The sequence below is a fragment of the Mustela nivalis genome (assembly GCF_964662115.1).
Source record: "Mustela nivalis genome assembly, chromosome: 5".
Lineage (NCBI taxonomy): Eukaryota > Metazoa > Chordata > Mammalia > Carnivora > Mustelidae > Mustela > Mustela nivalis.
The window spans coordinates 133,891,206-133,898,291 of NC_139024.1; positions in this window are offsets into that span (position 1 = coordinate 133,891,206).

The following is a 7,086-nucleotide window of genomic DNA, read 5'->3' on the forward strand; positions in this document are numbered from 1 at the left end:
GCTACATCCTCGGGGTGTCTTCTGAGGAGGTGGGCATCAGGCAGATCAAGCTGGTACTTTCTTTCCTTTTCTTGATCTCTACCTTTCTTGATCTCGGTTTCCTCAGCGAAATCAGTGTTCCTCAGCAAATTTGTGGATTTTGTTTAAAGGAGTTGGTGGGATCCTTAGCAAGGCTGAATGAATCAGAATTTCCAAGGGAAGCTGTCCTAGGATCACTTCCTCAGATCCATATGCATTTTGGGGTCTTACTCAGTTTGGTGTCACTGGGACCCAGCCCACTTCTGGGTACACAACAGGCATTATAAGGAAAAATGGGCTCTCCTTAAATTGCAGCCCGACTGTCCACAGTTCAGCTGGACATTTCCATGTCTGCCCTACCCGGGGAGGTTCTTTTGCTTTAATTACTCCCATCACCAAGTGGCTCCCAAGTTGCTTAAATGAGGCAAGTGGAGCCTGTAAAAGCCCCTTTGAAACACTGAAAAGCACAAGGAAGAACACCCTGGAGGTGAGCGATCCCAGAAGACCACATCCGGATTCTGCCTCAGCAGACCGGCTCCCAGGACTCACAGGCCCCTTGAGCCCCCAGCTTCCCCGGATGCCTATGCTCCCAGCCCGAGGCCCAGCCCCATGGCAGGCATCCTGCTGGGTCCTGACTCTGTATTTCTTCCCTGCTCCCCTGGCAACCTTGAGCTGCTCCCTGGATACCCTCCAGCTGTGCAGGCCAGGCCTGGCAGGCCCACGCCCACAGCACCAGCACTTAGCCTGTAGCCTCTAGGATGACGTGACCAACTCCAGGAAGACCCTCCCCTGCCAGGTGAGACCCCCCCAACCCCACCTTGAGGGTGTTGAGGAAACATGTGAGTTACGGTATGCACGTGAGTGCCCTTCAGACCTGGGCGCGCACACTATGACTGTGACTGGTGGCCTGTCAGCAACACTGGTAAATTACCAACGTGACACGCCCTGCCGGGCTTCCAACTCTGCCCTCAACATGGCCCCCAAGCCTTCTGCTTCTCTCAATTTCCAGAAAAGGGCCATAGAGCAGCTACACTGAACTCCCCGACCAGCTCAAGACCTTTCACAGACTGCCCTTTGCTCCTGCTTTTCTCAGAGCCTTGTACTTGGGCCTCCCGCGCTCGGTGTGTTTTCACGGTACCACTGCTGCGTCGGTGCAAGCCTCCAGGACCTGCACACACATGTGGGCATGGCCCCCAGCACTGGCCGGTGCCCCAGCGTGCCTCTGTGCCTCGGGCCACCACTCTTTCCGCGGCCACGACTCCTGCACACTCACTCTGCGGTTTCCGTCTACTATAGTACCTCATTCTCCCAGTCACTTTAGGTGCTAGATATCATCTCCAGTTTGCAGATGAGGAAACAGAGTAACCTGCCTGAGATCACAGAGTGCTGGCTGGGTGTGGAGGGCGATGAGCTTCAGCTTCTGGCCTGCTTTACTCCTCAGCCCTTTGCTTTTAGCCATTGAGCTTCTTTCCCCCAGTTGGGTGAAAGAAAGTTCCACGGGGGCAGAAATTGTTCCTTGCCCATGTGCAGGGACCCACGCAGTATGCAGGATGGCCTCCTGAGCACAGACCCTCCCCTTTGGAAGTTCTCCCCTGCTTCTTTCCATCACAGCATCCTCTTAGTGTCCCTTCTGGCCCTCTTCACAGCTTGTAATTACTTTGTCAATTAATTTATTGTTCTACTGTCAGCCTCCCTAAAATGTAAGCTCCACGAGGGGCAGGATGTGCCTTTCTCATTTATCTCTATCTTCAAGATCTAGCACTGTGGCTGGCACGCAGGACGCACTCAGTAGCTGTTGGATGGATACAGGAATGCTTAAAATGAAGTCAGTGTATTCCCTTCACTATTCCTATTGCATTGTAACCATCACCATCCCCTCCCCCACTAAGAATTCTGGTCAACTTTAGTTTTTTTTTCTCTACTTTGCCCACATCATTTTCAAATATATTGCTCTCAGATTTTCCTTTCATAGCCTTCAGATCCATGTACTTGGATGGCGACAGTCCCCGCTCCCTTCAAAGACCAGTGTCTGCCTGGCTCCAGTGTCCCTTATCTCCCTGGGATGCTGCTCATTCTTTCAGAAGCTCTTTGGGACATTCCTTCAATTAGAAAGTTTTATTAGTTGCTAAGTAAAATCCAAGTTCTTCCTCTGACTTCTAATATCTTTGACAGTTTGATCTCAAGCTACTTTTCCAGTTTTACTCCCTACATTCAGGAAAGGTTGGACTGACCAGGAAGCACACACATACTCAGGTCTCCCCCACCTTTCCGAATCTAGAAATCCAAAGAAGAAGCATTAATCTCATGCTGATCATCACATTCCGGGTACTGCATGCTGAAAGTACACAGCTAAACACCTCGAGACTGGAGAGGGAAGGTTAATTCACAAGCGAGGACAAAGAGAGCTGGTGGGTCTCAATCAGCCTGCCTCCCAATCAGGTCTTGATGGCTCCCTTGGACACGGGAGGTCAGGCCTCCTGCCCCTTCCCTGGCCTGGCCAGGTGGGAGCTGAGTAGGAAAGGACTTTGCAGGGGTGCCTCGGTGGCTTAGTCAGTTGAGTATTCGACTGTTGGTTTGGCTCAGGTCATGATTTCCTGGTTGTGGGATTGAGCCCTGAGTCAGGCTCTGTACTGGGTGTGGGGTCTGCTTCAGATTCTCTCTCCCTCTGCCTCTTACCCACAGTCTCGCTCTTTTTCTCTAAATAAATAAATAAATAAATAAATAAATGAAGTCTTTTAAAAAATAGACTTTGCATAAAGGTGACAAGACCTAGTAGGGGAGCTGAGCAGGTGCCAGAGGGACAGGCTCTTGGCCCCTCTCCCGGGGGCACTGGTGCTCCATAGGGAACAATGACCAAAGACTTGGGAGAACCAGCCTGTCCAATAGATGATTTTAAACTGTTTTATTCATTAAGATATACCTTATCTGCCACATCCTTGAAATGACAGAACGTCTTATTTGCTATGTGATGTGGGAAATGGCAGATGCAGGAGATTCAGACAAGGATGGAGAGCCCAGCAGAAGCAGGAGACGCCCTGAAGCCAGGTAATTCACACAACTGCTGGGAGAAGAAACACTGCGTTGCCTTTTGCACACAGGGACAGGAATTTAAGCAGGGTTGGTTTTTTTGTTTGTTTGTTTGTTTGTTTTTAAAGATAGTCCTTAGTAGGCTGAAAGGTCTGGAAGCATCCATGTGGCTGAGCTTCCAGTCACCGATACTAACACAGTACCTTTAGCTGTGCACAGAATGGTCAGGGAGATAGGCCTCTAAGCCAATCATGGCAGCTTAGTGACTGGGGCTATTCATGGGGACAGTGGAGGAGAAAAGGGAGGTGAGATGGGTGTGCATTCTTTCATGGGACAGACAGGTTTTGCAGAGGAGAGGGTGTCTGGGCTGAGTCCTACAGAGTCACAGAAACCTTCTCAGGCCAGGGTGGGAAGGACAAGCTATTCCTTCTTCTTGGGATGTCCTTCTTTCCATCTGGACCTACTCATAGCATACCCACTCCTCAGGAGCCAGCTTAGATGCCACCTCTCCCCAGAGCTGCTGATCTTAAGTGACCTGGTCTTCCTTCAGACTCGGGCAGCTCTACGCTCTTCCCACTGACACAGCTCCATCCTCCACATCCTAGATGTGGGGGGCTTATTGCCACACTGTCCACACTGCAAGCAAATGACACATATTCTGCCTACAGTTAGTGCTCAAGATCTGTTTCCTGAAAGAGTGATCAGATTCCTTGTTTTAAGGAAGGAAAGTCTGATTTGATGAGAACAGACGTGGGGCTTGATAATTTGGGCCATGGTATCTTCTCTTCTCAGGATTTTCTTATTATTATTCTTTCAAAGTGATGATGTAAGTTATTCTGTGTGAAACGCTATCACAGGAAGTCACATCTCAACATACCTGCACATTTCAGCATCTAGTTTGATTTGAAGAAAACCTTTCTCTCCAATGCCATGCTTTCTGAGGTGAGGTGGGTGTGCATTCTTACTTCTTGGAAACTGCCTATGGAGCTGCATTCAGCAACACGGGAGGCTCTACAGGTTGTGGTGCCATCACTGTCGAGGGCTGCGCCATAAGGTATGGCTCAATTTTGTAACTAGCAACACCATGTTACTGAATTTATGTGAGTAAAACATACAAAAAGCATCACTTATGCTAAACTCTTATTCCTTGCTAATCTAATTAAGAAAGTTTTGAGTCAATGTTAAAGATACACAGTTAAATTTTCCTCTGTACAAGGAAAAGTGTGGCTCTTATTTCCTCCACAAAAATGCAAAGTTGTTTGCACAGAGAATTGTCAGATCTATTAGTTTCATAATCCTTTAATGCACAGGTAGCTTGGTTAATTAACACTCCCAAATAATGAAACACTGCAACTATGTACAATTTTAAATGAAATCACTCTCGTAAAATAGCTGCATTTTATTGGTCTAAGTGTAAAAATATTGTGGTGATCTGTGACTGCTGCCTCTCTGTTTAATATTTCTGCTGGCTACAGCGGAGACCTTGCTGATAAAGGATCTAAAACATAAACAGTCTTCTCCCTAGAGCTTCTCTTTGAATTTATTGCTTTATATTTCCAGATATAATGGCTATAAAGGCAACACTGTATGGAATCAGAACTAGAGAGAACATGAGCCTTTTTAAGGCAAGCTTTTAAAATACACAAATGTAATTACAATTCTTATTTTTGTAAAAGGTGAAAGATTTATGCGATCTGAAGAGAAACCAGAGTTCAATTCTTATTTTTGAAAGAAGTGTTAACTTAGAGTATTGCTACAAAATACTATTCACATGCTAGGTTTCAGATGATGCTAAAAATCACTTGCCATAAAACTGGGCTTCACCGGCACAGGTGTGCAATAGCCCTTTCTGGTCATTAGGGTCCTGTTTTAGAATAATATTGTGATGCAGCTCTCAGCAAATAAACCTGGGAAGAGATGACACTATCGCACTGTTGGGTTTTTATGTAGTCTTGCTATGACTCACCTCAACCCCAACAGATGAGAAAACTCAGTCTCAGAGGTCAGTTTGGGAGATTAGACTATTTGGTAATTTTTCAATCTCAGTATAACACAGTCTTCTCATGTGTTCTGTGGCAACAATATTAAAAGTGTTTGTAACACTGTGTACCTAGCCTCTTGTAGAGCACAAGTAATAATACATTTTAATTTTTCTAATAATGCATTCATTAAACTATGATTCCTAGAGGAACTGAAATCCTCTATTATTGCACCTTATGAGATGAAAAGATGTTACACAAGGTACAAACGCAATAGATCCAAATGTTCTTGCCCTAATCTCTACATCTTGTTTATATGCAGGCCAAAGGGCATTTTTTTCTCTTTTGCTACATTCCAACTCATTCTCAAACGAAAAGGTCAGTTACCATAGTAGGTTCTTTCCAAGCCATCTCTTATTTATTCCTAAAGGAAAGTTTATTGCATCAGTTTCTAATAAAGACATTTTTACTGTGTTTCAAAGGCACCTCTTAGATGTTATGGTCCTGATGCCTCTTTAAGAAAATAGTTCTAACATGTTTTATTTCTTTATGTGGGTGACCAGTTCCTGGCTTCATAGTTCCCCAAATGTATCTTCCAGAGAGCCCTAAAAAGAACACAATGAACTTTCCAGCACGCCTCCTGGCCAGCAAATCTGAACCTCACCTTATGAGAAAGGCCCCAGGTAAATAGCCACCTGGTGGTCTGATGGTGCGAGCAGCCAAGCACTTCTGTGTGGCCTCACGTTCTTCAGCTGTGAAGGGACAGGGCTGGGGTTGACACCTGAAGCCCCTCTCAGCTCTAAGGCTCTAAGCTCCAGCACCGCAGCCTTTTCCTTCCCTTGCTTCAGTGTTTGGAGACTGAAGTCAGTGACTGCACTCGGAGCCCAGAGAGCTGAAACTGTCAGGGCAGCTGTGAGCCCCGCAAAGGCGTGAAGGATTAACTTGCGCACTCGCCTCTAACACCTGTCTTCTGACAGCATTCTTAATGACCAAGCTCCGTGCCAAGAAAACAACAACTAGTAACTCTACATCAATTTCTTTCTTTACAGATGGGAAGAGGCTCCTTGACGTGCGGCCACACTCCCCCTGAGTGTACTGTTGATGGCTTGGGATGGTGGCACCTATTTAAAGAACATGTGAGGGGCGCATGGGTGGCTCAGTCAGTTAAGCATTTCCTTCCACTCAGGTTATGATCTCAGGGTCCTACGATGGAATCGCACATGGGGTACCCTGCTTGGCAGGATGTCTGCTTCTCCCTTTCCCTCTGCCCCTCCCTCTCCACTTGTGCTTTCTTTCACTCTCTCTCTCTCTCAAATAAATAAAGAATATGTAAGACACGGCACAGTCCATTAGTAACCGGGTAGAACCAGAAAGGCTCCAAGAAGGCTGCCAATTATTGTTTTTCTTTAATCACCAAGTAGGATAACATACAAGGACAGAGGGGGAAACTCCTCTTAACTCACTATCTGTTGACTAAATGTTTTAGAGAATGATGGCAGTCTCCTTAGATTGGGAAGAAAATGAACAAATGAATGAAACAAAAAAATAGCTGGTGACCTTGCCAGGCCCTCCTGGGGAGGCAGGGCCAGCTCCACGGCCTGTGACAGAACCAGATTGACCATGAAAATTGGTGAGTAGCTTTACCGGACTCTTCCTGGGATGAAAACAAGGCTTGGCTTTCAACAGGTACATGTTTCCCTCCGAGCACCTTATCTCAGTAATTATGGCCACGCTGGGTTTCACCACTATTTAAGTGTGCACACTCCCCTTCGATCTAATCAGGCAAGGAGCCACTTTGGGGCTGGCAGACTTGTGCCTGCCGCGGCACGCAGGCAGCGGCCCACACTCACCCCCATGGCTTGTTCTCATCCTGTCCTAGCTCACTCCTGTCATGCAGGTTAGGAGGACTCAGTGACGAGTTCAAAGAGTCAGGCTGATCTAAGTGAGTGCTCTGGAGCAAATTGCTGAGGCCTGGTACACTTTCCTCATGGGCTATCCTACACAGGTTCTTCGATCTGTGTTTCTGATTTTTCCCGGAAGGGGACAGAGAAGGGAAGATGAC